This window comes from Ictidomys tridecemlineatus, chromosome 11 (assembly GCF_052094955.1).
Source record: "Ictidomys tridecemlineatus isolate mIctTri1 chromosome 11, mIctTri1.hap1, whole genome shotgun sequence".
NCBI lineage: Eukaryota > Metazoa > Chordata > Mammalia > Rodentia > Sciuridae > Ictidomys > Ictidomys tridecemlineatus.
In genome coordinates this window covers 12,793,308-12,803,606 of record NC_135487.1, presented here as the reverse complement: position 1 = coordinate 12,803,606, position 10,299 = coordinate 12,793,308, and the positions used below count along the sequence as shown (strand labels likewise).

The following is a 10,299-nucleotide window of genomic DNA, read 5'->3' as shown; positions in this document are numbered from 1 at the left end:
TCACTTCCTGGGGCTGCACCCCTGTCGCGGCGGGTGGCGGGTGGGGACCGTCTTGGGCAAACCGAGCCCGGAGGCCGCGCTCCCGACGCGCGTCCCCGCTGCCGGCCCGGGTGGCTGCGCAGGCGACAGGACGGGATCGGACGGGACCGGCCGGCGCTGGGCGGCTGGGACGGGCGAGGGCGGGCCGGGGAGGAGCCAGGAGGAGCCGGTGGCCTTTGCCGTCGCCGCCGCCGCCGCCGCCGCCGCCCCCAGGTAAGCGCACCCGAGCCGCCGCCCCCCGCCCGGCCCGGCCTTTGCCCCGCGCCCTTCCCGGCACCGGACCCGCAGCCCGCGGCCGCGCTCCAGCGCCCTGACCGCCCCGCGGGGACGCTGCTGCCGGGGCCGCTTGGCTTTCGGAGCCGGAAGTGCCCTTAGAAATCTGGCGGGTGGCAGGTGGGGAAACTGAGCCCGGCCGAACACCCAGGCGTCCCCTGGCGACCCAGCGCCCTGCCGATCCTTTAGGGGTCACCCAACCGCCCCCTGGATGAATGTACGTGGCGGGGCGGGGCGCGGGAGGAAGGGGCCCACCCAAGGTCACGCGGTTGCTGGGCTTCTCTGACCTCGCCGGCCCCTCGGCGCCCTGGGGAGCGAGGCCGCAGGTGCAGCCCCTGGGCCCACAGCGGACCCCAAACCGAGAATTCCAAGAGGGTCCGGGGAGCCTGGAGAACTGCCCAGGTCCCCAGTATCAGGGGGCGTGGCTTCTCGCCCCGTGGCCTGCAGTTATATGAGGGAAATGACTGTTACTGACTTTGCATTTTATAGCTGGGTAAACTGAGTCAGGGAAAGAGAAGGGATTTCCCCAGGACCATACGACTAAGATGGAGACGAGGATAAGAACCTGGCTTTCCTGCTCCAGAGCTTGAGTCACGGTTGGGCACAGAACTGGTCTGTCCAGTGTCCAGTCAGCGCCCTTCCCTGAAGGCACACTAGTTGGTAGAGCCTGGCTAGCCCGGTCTCCGTCTAGAGACTACTGTCTCTAGGGAATGTTTTGCTTCTCTTTGCCTGAAGTGTTCATTACACTGCAGAAAACAGGAAAACGCTTTAAACTTCCAGGACATCCATTCCTTCATTCATTCACCAGATATTTATTGAGTACCTACTGTGTATCAGTTTGTGCACTGCTTAGGCACTTAGGATATGGGAGTGATCAAAACCAGTCCTGTGCTCAGGAGCACACTCCAGAGGGTGAGATAAAACACCTCCCTTCATTCTGGGGAGGGACAGCTGGGCAGAGAGGAGAGACCATGGGAACCTTCCCAACTAAAGAGGGTTATACAAAGAGGGCAGGAGATGCAGCCTCCCTCAGGGCTGGTAGAACAGCATTAAGCCCTCTGAGCCTTAGGCCTTCAAAGGCCTCTTTCCAGCTGCTTCTACCAGCCTGAGCTGTCCCCCTCCCCAGAGATTTGGAGAGTGGGGGAGTGAGTGGAGAGTGGTCCCAAGGGAGCACTACAAGACCTGGAGACTTGAGCTGCAAACCTGGCGCTGCCACCTCCTAGCTGTGTGACCTTGGGTATCTTCCTATACCTCTCTGGATCTCTGTTTTCTTACACGATGGGGATCATAATACTTCATAACACCAATGAGACTGTCAAGATGCTTTGTAAATGACGGCACTCAGGGCAAAGTGTGGCCTCTGTCAGATGTAAGCAAGGTGTGTGGCATATTCCTTTCTTCCCTTCTTTCTTTCTTGTGATGGGGATGGAGCTGAGGGCCGTGTGTGCACCCTAAGCAGGTGCCCTGCCTCTGAGCCACACCTCTGGCCTAAGCAAGGGTGTATTTCTTTAGAGGCTCGGGTGACTCCATTACCTGTTGCTGCTCCCAGGAAAGAAACGTTAGAGGCAAAGGTGGGGGTGGCTGAGTTCCAGGTGAGGAGGCCGAGCTCCCTCCTGGCTCCAGAAACGGACACCCATCCCCCACCCCCCCACTCCTCTGCATTTCAGCACGACCACCCTGCAGCCTGATTCAGCCAGCACGACCACCCTGCAGCCTGGTTCAGCCGCAGACAGGCAGGCTCAGCTCCTGGCCTGACTCTTCCTGAATGGTCTTAAGCAAGACGACCTCTCTGGAGCGCCTCAGGAACCTCATTTGTAAAATACCCGTCTGCAAGGTTGTCCTGAGGATCAAAGGACCTAAAGGCACCAAAGGCACAGGGCAGTGTCTGGTGCTCTGGGAACCTCTTGGCTTTAGACCCAAGGTCCCCGAGTGGTGGGGTGGGCGCAGTTGACCACTTGGGTTGCCACAGCTCAGTCGGTGCTTCCCGTGAAGGTTGGAACCCGGAGAATTTCTTTTAAGCCTGAAACCATCTCTCTGGTCACAGACACAGGTACCACAGGGCTACAGATATGGCAGATATGGGACCTGAGGAATGTCATTTGGTGGCGGATTATCAAGGCCTTTCATTCCTCCTGGGTGTTTTGTAAACACTGCTGTGTTGTAAACTGCAGATGGGGGTGGGTCTTCCTGTCTTGAATGTGTCACCACAGACAGCAGGGGCTGCAATGGGAATCCAACCCCCCCACCCCTTAGCTGCTCTGTACCTGGCAGCCAGACCTGTGTGGCTGTGCCACCTAGTGCCTAACCCCCCTCCTCCCCCGTGGCTTCCTGATTACTTAGCAGAAAAGAGCAAAATCCTGTAACAGGGACCGTAAGGCCTGCACTCTCTGTCCTGCCTCCTCTGGGCCTTTGCAGGGGCTCCTTATCTCTTTTCCCAATAACCACCTCCTCATTCCTTAGATTTTAGCTCAACCCAAATTTACAGTGCAAATGACCCAGGCCCCTAGTGCAGGAAGATCTGAAGAGGTTGAACCCAGGGTGGAATTTTACATTCCTTGCTGGGATGGATGTCTGGCTGTCCCCTGGACACCAGCCCGTGTGACTTCCAGGAATGGGTTTGAGTTTGCTAAGCAGATGCCCAGTGATGAAACCCACCTGCGGGGAGCGGGGACCTGTCTTTATGTAAAATTACTGCCCTTCCAAAAACTACGGGGAGCCACTTCTCAGCCGTGATGGTGCGGCATTGATTGTCTCAGCACCCAGGGACTGAGCGCCTTCTCTGCCAGTGCTGTCCCAGGGCCAGGCTGGACAATCCAAGGCACCGAAGCCCCCTCAGTGAGGCGAGGAAGAACTTGAGGTCTGAGTCACACAGGCCTAGCACACGCATGGGGGGACTGCCACTTGTCAGCGGCGGGACCTCCACTTTGGTGAGCTTCAGTTTTGTCCCATACACAATGGGGACAGCTGTCTCTTCCAAATAGGATCATGAGAATAGGTGCCACTTGGTCATGGGGACCCAGAGCGAGAGAAGAGCTGAGGCCTAGGTGGGAACCCCCCCACCCCCACCCCAGGGCTGGAGCCAAGGAGTACGCTTGGGCTGAGGGTAGCTGGAAGGCCACCCACAAGGCCATCACTACCATGCTGGGCTGGCCAAGGAGAGACGTGTGAGCCAGGGGACAGCTGGGACCAGGGAGATTCATCAAATTTACCGGTTTTCAAATGGTGTTTGAAGTCTTTGGGGGCCACCCCAGGATGTAAACTTGACCAGAATAAAGCAGGTGCCAGGGGACTCAAGGTGGCTGCCTCAGGCTAAGACCCAGGCTCAGGTTTAAATACCACATTACCTGTCCGGTGACCTTGACCTCAAGACCTCTCTGTCCCCACCTGTAAAATGGGGATAGTAGCACCTGCCCTCAAATGATTGCTGAAAGGAAAGGAGATAAAGCTTCAAAGACACAGCAGGTGACTAACGGCCACCAAGGTTTTTTAATTGTGATAACAATTCGTCCCGTGTAATTTACCTGGACAAGGGTTTTCTGTGTGCAGTTCCCCAGTGTGAAGGATATTCACCCCTTTGTGCTCCAGGTCTCCAGAGCTCTTGGACTTTCAGACCTGAAACTCCAAACCTATTAAGTGACAGCCCCCGGCTCCCCATCCCTGCCCCCCATAGCCGCCTTTCTCGTGCGACCACGCCAGTTCTGTCTTTTTCCATTGGCGTATTTCATCAAGTCTCCACTCATATTATACCAGGTTGGAATTCCCTGCCTTTTTCAGGGTTGAATGATGTTCCATTGTGTCTGTGCCACGTTTTATGTATCCATTCATAGCCAGGGGCACCTGGCTGCCTCTGCCTCTCGGCCCTGGTGCCTGCCACCTGAACATGGTAGGTGAATACCTTTCGATCACCTGCCTTCAGTTCTTTTGAAAGTGAATTCAGAAGTGGTGTCGCAGGATCACTGACTGTCATAATTGGTAGGGGGGTGTGTACCGGGGGCTCTGCATCCCCTCTCGTCCCCCAGGATCAGAGAAGACCCCGGGGCTCTGCAGAGCAGTTTGAAAACCAAAAGGTCCAGCAGTCATCACAGTTTATCATTCCCTCGCTTCTTCCCCAGGCAAATGTGCCTCTTAGATAATTTTTCGGTTATCTCAAGTGGAAACCACCCTTCATTCAGCAGATGTCCCTAAGTGCCCGCTGTCCTTGAACACGTAAGTGGGCAGAGGTAATAAGCCATGAGCAAAGACCTGTAAATGGTTTCATGGGTCAGACTGTGACAGGTACTGGGGACACAGCAAAGCCATGGGCAAGGGGTGGGACAGGAAGCTTGGGGTCACAGTGGCTTAGTGAAGTCCTGCAGGGACTCTCCATGTGACCTGGGAGCAGCCAGTGCACAGGCCGTGATACCCGTGCCTAGTGGGGTCAGGGTGCCGTGGCTGGAACAGGCAGGAGAGGACCAGGGCTTACGGGGTCAGCTGTGGCCTCGCTGCCTTGGTCTGACGTGGCACTCCCCTGATGTGACATGATGAATGACAAAGGCTGGGGGCAGGGGACTGGAGAGGGGCCCCGTGTGACCCACAGGAGTGATGCAGTGGCCTGTGCCAGGGTGCACCCTAGGGAAGAAGGCAGCCTGGGCGTCCACCCTGATGGCAGCAGCCAGGTCGCTGTCCCGTGCTACCCTCCTGCCCACCCCGCAGGCTGCTGAAGTGAGAGTGGGGGTGACAATCCTCCTTCTGGGTCAGCGTCTCTTTTCCTGCTTGTACCATGCGATTGTCCAAAACTCTGGGTTCTTCTGTGCCCGAACCGTTGCCATGGAGACCTCCAGAGACGCCTGGCTGACTTGACATCTGGCTTCCAGATAGAAGTGCGGGATGAACGGGTTTCTCTCCTACGGGGCTGTGTGTATTTTACCTTCCAACTCCCATCTAGAGTTTCTGGCCTGAGGACGGCACTGTAGCTCAACCCCTCAGCTGGGATTTCTTTTTTTAATTTATTAATTTATTCTAATTTGTTGTGCTTGACGGCAGAATGCATTTCAGTTCATAGTACACATAGAGAGCACCATTTTTCATTTCTCTGGTTGTACACAAAGCAGAGTCACACCATTCGTGTCCTAGGGTAATGACGTCCATGCCATTCTACCAACCTTTCTACCCCCATGCCCCCTCCCTTCCCCTCCTTCCCCTTCGCCCTATCCAGAGTTCCTCCATTCCTCCCATGCTCCCTGCCCCCATCCCCATTATGGATCAGCATCCACATATCGGAGAAAACATTGGGCCTTTGGTTTTTTGGGATTGGTTTACTTCATTTAGCATTATATTCTCCAGCTCCATCCATTTACCTGAAAATGCCATGATTTTATTCTCTGTTAATGCTGAGTAATTTTCCATTGTGTATATATGCCACAGTTTTTTTTTTAATCCATTCATCTATTGAAGGCCATCTAGGTTGGATCCACAATTTAGCTCTCGTGAACTGTGCTGCTATAAAAATTGATGTGGCTGCGTCCCTGCAGTATGCTGTTCTTACGTCCTTTGGGTATAGACCAAGGAGTGGTATAGCTGGGTCGAATGGTGGTTCCATTCCCAGTTTTCCAAGGAATCCTCATACTGCTTTCCAGATTGGTTGCACAAATTTGCAGTCCTTTCCTAACAGCAACGTGTGCGTGTGCCTTTTCCCCCACAACCTCGCCAACGCTTATTGTCCTCTGTATCCTTGATAACTGCCATTCTCACTGGAGTGAGTTGAGATCTGAGAGTAGTTTTGATTTGCATTTCTCTAATTGCTAGAGATGTTGAACCTTTTGTCATATATTTGTTGATTGATTGTATATCTTCTTCTGAGAAGTGTTTGTTCAGCTTCTTGGCCCATTTATTGATTGGATTATTATCATTTTTTTTTGAGTTCTTTGTATACCCTAGAGAACGGTGCTCTGTCTGATGTGCGTGTGGTAAAGATTTGCTCCCATTCTGTAGGCTCTCTCTTCGCCTCACTGATGGTTTCTTTTACTGAGAAGAAGCTTTTCAGTTTGAATCCATCTCATTTATTGATTGTTGATTTTATTTCTTTTGTTATAGGGTGTCTTGTTAAGGAAGTCAGGGCCTAATTCAACATGATGAAGATTTGGGCCTACTTTGTCTTCTATTAAGCTCAGGGTCTCTGGTCTAATTTCTAGGTCCTTGATCCACTTTGAGTTGAGTTCTGTGCATGGTTAGAGTCAGGGGCTTAATTTCATTTTGATGCATGAGTATTTCCAGTTTTCCCAGCACCATTTGTTGAAGAGGCTACCTTTTCTCCAATGTATGTTTTTGGTGCCTTTGTCCAAAATAGTATGAGATAACTAATTATGTGGGTTAGTCTCTGTGTCCTCTATTCTGTACCATTGGTCTACAAGTCTATTTTGGTGCCAATACCATGCTGTTTTTGTTACTATTGCTCTGTAGTATATATTTTAAGGTCTGGTACATCGATGCCACCTGATTTACTCTTCTTGCTAAGGATTGCTTTGACTATTCTGGGTTTCTTATTTTTCCAGATGAATTTCATGATTGCTTTTTCTGTTTCTATGGGGAATGCCATTAGGATTTTGACTGGAATTACATTAAATCTGTATAGTGCTTTTGGTAGTATGGTCATTTTGACAATATTAATTCTGCCTATGCAAGAGCAAGGGAGATCTTTCCATCTTCTAAGGTTTTCTCTCATTTCTTTCTCTAGCATTCTGAGGTTTTCATTGTAGAGGTCTTTCACCTCTTTCATTAAAGTCGATTCCCAAGTTTTTTTTTTTTTTGAGGCTATTGTAAATAGGATGTTGATTGTATATCCTGCTACTTTGCTGAATTCATTTACTAGTTCTACAAGTTTTCTGGTGGAGTTTTTTTGCATCCTCTATGTATAGGATCATGTTGTCAGCAAATAGTGATGGTTTGGGTTCTTCTTTTCCTATCCATATCCCTTTAACTTCTTTCATCTGTCCAATGGCTCTGGCTAGAGTTTCAAGAACTATGTTAAATAGCAGTGGTGAAAAAGGGCATCCTATCTTGTTCCAGTTTTTAGAAGGAATGCTTCCAGTTTTTCTCCATTTAGAATGATGTTGGCCTAGAGCTTAGTGTAGATAGTTGTTACAATATTGAGCTATCCCTAGTTTTTCTAGTGTTTTGAACATAAAGAGGTGCTGTATTTTGTCACATGTTTTTTCTGCATCTATTGAGGTGATTATATGATTCTTATCTTTAAGTCTATTGATGTGATGAATTACATTTATTGATTGTTGAACCAATCTTGCATCCCTGGGTTAAAACTCACTTGACCGTGACACACTAGGTTTTTAATGTTTTTGTATTTGATTTGCCAGAATTTTATTGAGAATTTTTGCATCTATGTTCATTAGAGATATTGGTCCGAAGTTTTCTTTCTTTGATGTGTCTTTGATTTTGGAATCACGGTAACATTGGCTTCATAGAATGAGTTTGGAAGTGCTCCCTCTTTTTCTATTTCATGGAATAATTTGAGGAGTATTGGTGTTCGTTCTTCTTTGAAGGTCTTGCAGAACTCAGCTGTGTATCCATCTGGTCCTGGGCTTTTCTTGGTTGGTAGGCTTCTGATGGCATCTTCTATTTCATTGCTTGATATTGGTCTGTTTAACTTGTGTATATCATCCTGATTCCATTTGGGCAAATCATATGACTGCAGAAATTTGTCGATGCTCTCAATATTTTTTATTGTATTGGAGTACAAATTTTCAAAATAATTTCTAATTATGTTCTGTATTTCTGTAGTGTCTGTTGTGATATTTCCTTTTTCATCATGGATGTTAGTAATTTGAGTTTCCTTGCTCCTCTTTGTTAGCAGAGGAAGGTTAAGGGTTTATCAATGCCTAAGGGTTTATCAATTTTAATTTTTTTTCAAACAACCGACTTTTTGTTTTGTTATTTTTCTTTTCAATTTTCAGCTGAGATGTCTTTAGCTAAATGCTTTTCCTTATCCTTACCTCGAAACAACTGATCTTCTACCTGCCCAAGACACGGGAGCCATCTCTCTGTTAGTTATTTGACTGCACTGCAGAATCGTGTTAAAATTCAACTGTGACCAGAAATAGGAGAAGGAGGAACATTGCCCCGCCACACACAGACCATTCACATTTCACCTTGATCTGCACCAACTGCTGGGGGTGTGGAGGAGGCCACAGCTGGAAAAAACGAGTTCATTCTTGCGTGCGATCCTCTGAAGACCTAGGTCAGGCAGACTTGAGCATAATTTCAGCGATTTTTCAAGGACAATATTGACTTTATTTGGTTGCCTCCTCCACGCTGAGTTGAGTGTTTTTTCATCTGCTGCGAAGAGATCCCGCTGGTTGCCCACAGCGCAGCATCTGTCCCCAGCCCCTACACGGGAGCTTTGGAGTAAAGTGAGGACAGGGGTTGTGGAATGTCACACCCACCCACCACCCCCCCCACCACCCCCCCACCCCCCCACCCCCCCACCCCCCCCACCCCCCCACCACCCCCCCCACCCCCCCACCCCCCCACCCCCCCCACCCCCGGGACTGACAAAAGATTCAGTCAGCGTTTTCTTTGGTGGTGGATGTGACTCACTAAACAAAAGTCGGAACTGTACAGCTACAGAATGAGGCTGTCCTGTTCCAGAACATTCCCTGTCCACCCCAGTCTGGGCTGTGCCGTCCAGCCGTGGGCTCGGCCACTCTCATTCCGGATCTATGGTTTCCCTGTAGTCAGTGCTCTCCCAGGTCCAGTGTGGGCCTCGTGGAGTTCCTGGGTGGCCTCACAGTGCCTGGGTGGGGACAAGACCCCGGGGAGGGTCCACTCCTTCCATCAGTGACTTCCTCCCCGGTGCTGCTGGACCAGCCTGTGCACATTGGACTTGCAGAGGTCCTGCTGGCCAGACCGGCGGGATCTTTTTCTAGCCACAGGAACCCAGTAGAGTCTCAAATCAGTGTGGCCTGTCAGACCCATTTGAGAACGCCATCTTAACTTTGGCCCCTGGATCGGATCAGTACACATGGTACAGGTGACACATCCCTCCCCCACAGCTCAGCCCATCCACCCAGACAGTCCAGAGAGCCGGTGCCCTTGTCCCCATCCACCATGATGGACGGCCGAGAGCTGCCTCCATCTTTCCCTCCCACCTGGCCACTCTTGTTACTGACAACAGGTCACGTGTCATGACCTCAGTGGCCTGGCTTGGCTGGCCACCTGGGCCCGGGACCTTCTAAAACCCTCCCCTCCGGGTTTGGGAAAGCAGGGTTATTTTTAATTCATTATCTTTTTTCCGTTATAAAAGCCACCACTAAATGCTTGGCAGAAAATGCAAAAAATACAGAAAAAATTAAACAAAAACTAATCACCTCTAGTCCCTCGGCCCCTGCCACCAAGAGACCATGATCGTGAACATTTGGAAGTACCACCCTCTGGCCTCTTGGCTCTGTAAAACAGGCATTATACTGGCATGCTGGTAAGCCACCTGTCTAGGATAAAAGCAAGCCCTGACATGCAGCGCTCGCCAGTCCTGTGGTGTGCGCCCGCTGTGCCGATTTCAGACTGCCACCGTCACCGAGCACAGCTGGGAAGAGAGGCACAGGGCTGACTCTTGCCGGCCACTGTGGGACAGTCCAGCGCACAATATTGTCACTTAAATTTTTTTTTTCTGATCTTAAAATTGAAAATTACTCAATTTTTGAAAATTCACAAAACATAAAAAAACACATACAGAAAAAAAAAATATCATAATCCAGAATCCAGCCTCCCTCCCTCCTCTGCCAGCTTCCTGGAACATGTCTGTTCCTGCAGATAAAGGTATTCCAGAAAACTTTCTAGAGAGTTCAGAAGCGATATGTGTTTATGGCAGAAAATGTGAGAAACACAGAAATCTCTCTGATATCATCTTTCAGGGATGATTTGGGAGGATGTTGTAGTCATTTTGAGGTGCCCTGGTTTGGGGCCCTGGAGCCGCCCTTGGGTAATTCCAGACTCTTG

General features: G+C 50.4%; 1 protein-coding gene across 5 annotated transcripts in view; it reads left to right on the top strand.

Moving 5' to 3' along the window:
• Positions 1–10,299, top strand: part of Tmco4 (transmembrane and coiled-coil domains 4) — a 75,467-nt gene continuing 65,168 nt past the window's right edge. For 3 of the 5 annotated variants that reach the window (XM_040288012.2, XM_005317534.5, XM_078025456.1), the window contains exon 1: positions 3–252. The gene's annotated coding sequence lies outside the window, so the exon portion shown is untranslated. Of the gene's footprint in view, positions 253–1,979; positions 2,363–10,299 lie in introns of all 5 variants that reach the window. The other 2 variants (XM_078025457.1, XM_078025458.1) reach the window with 2 other exon arrangements.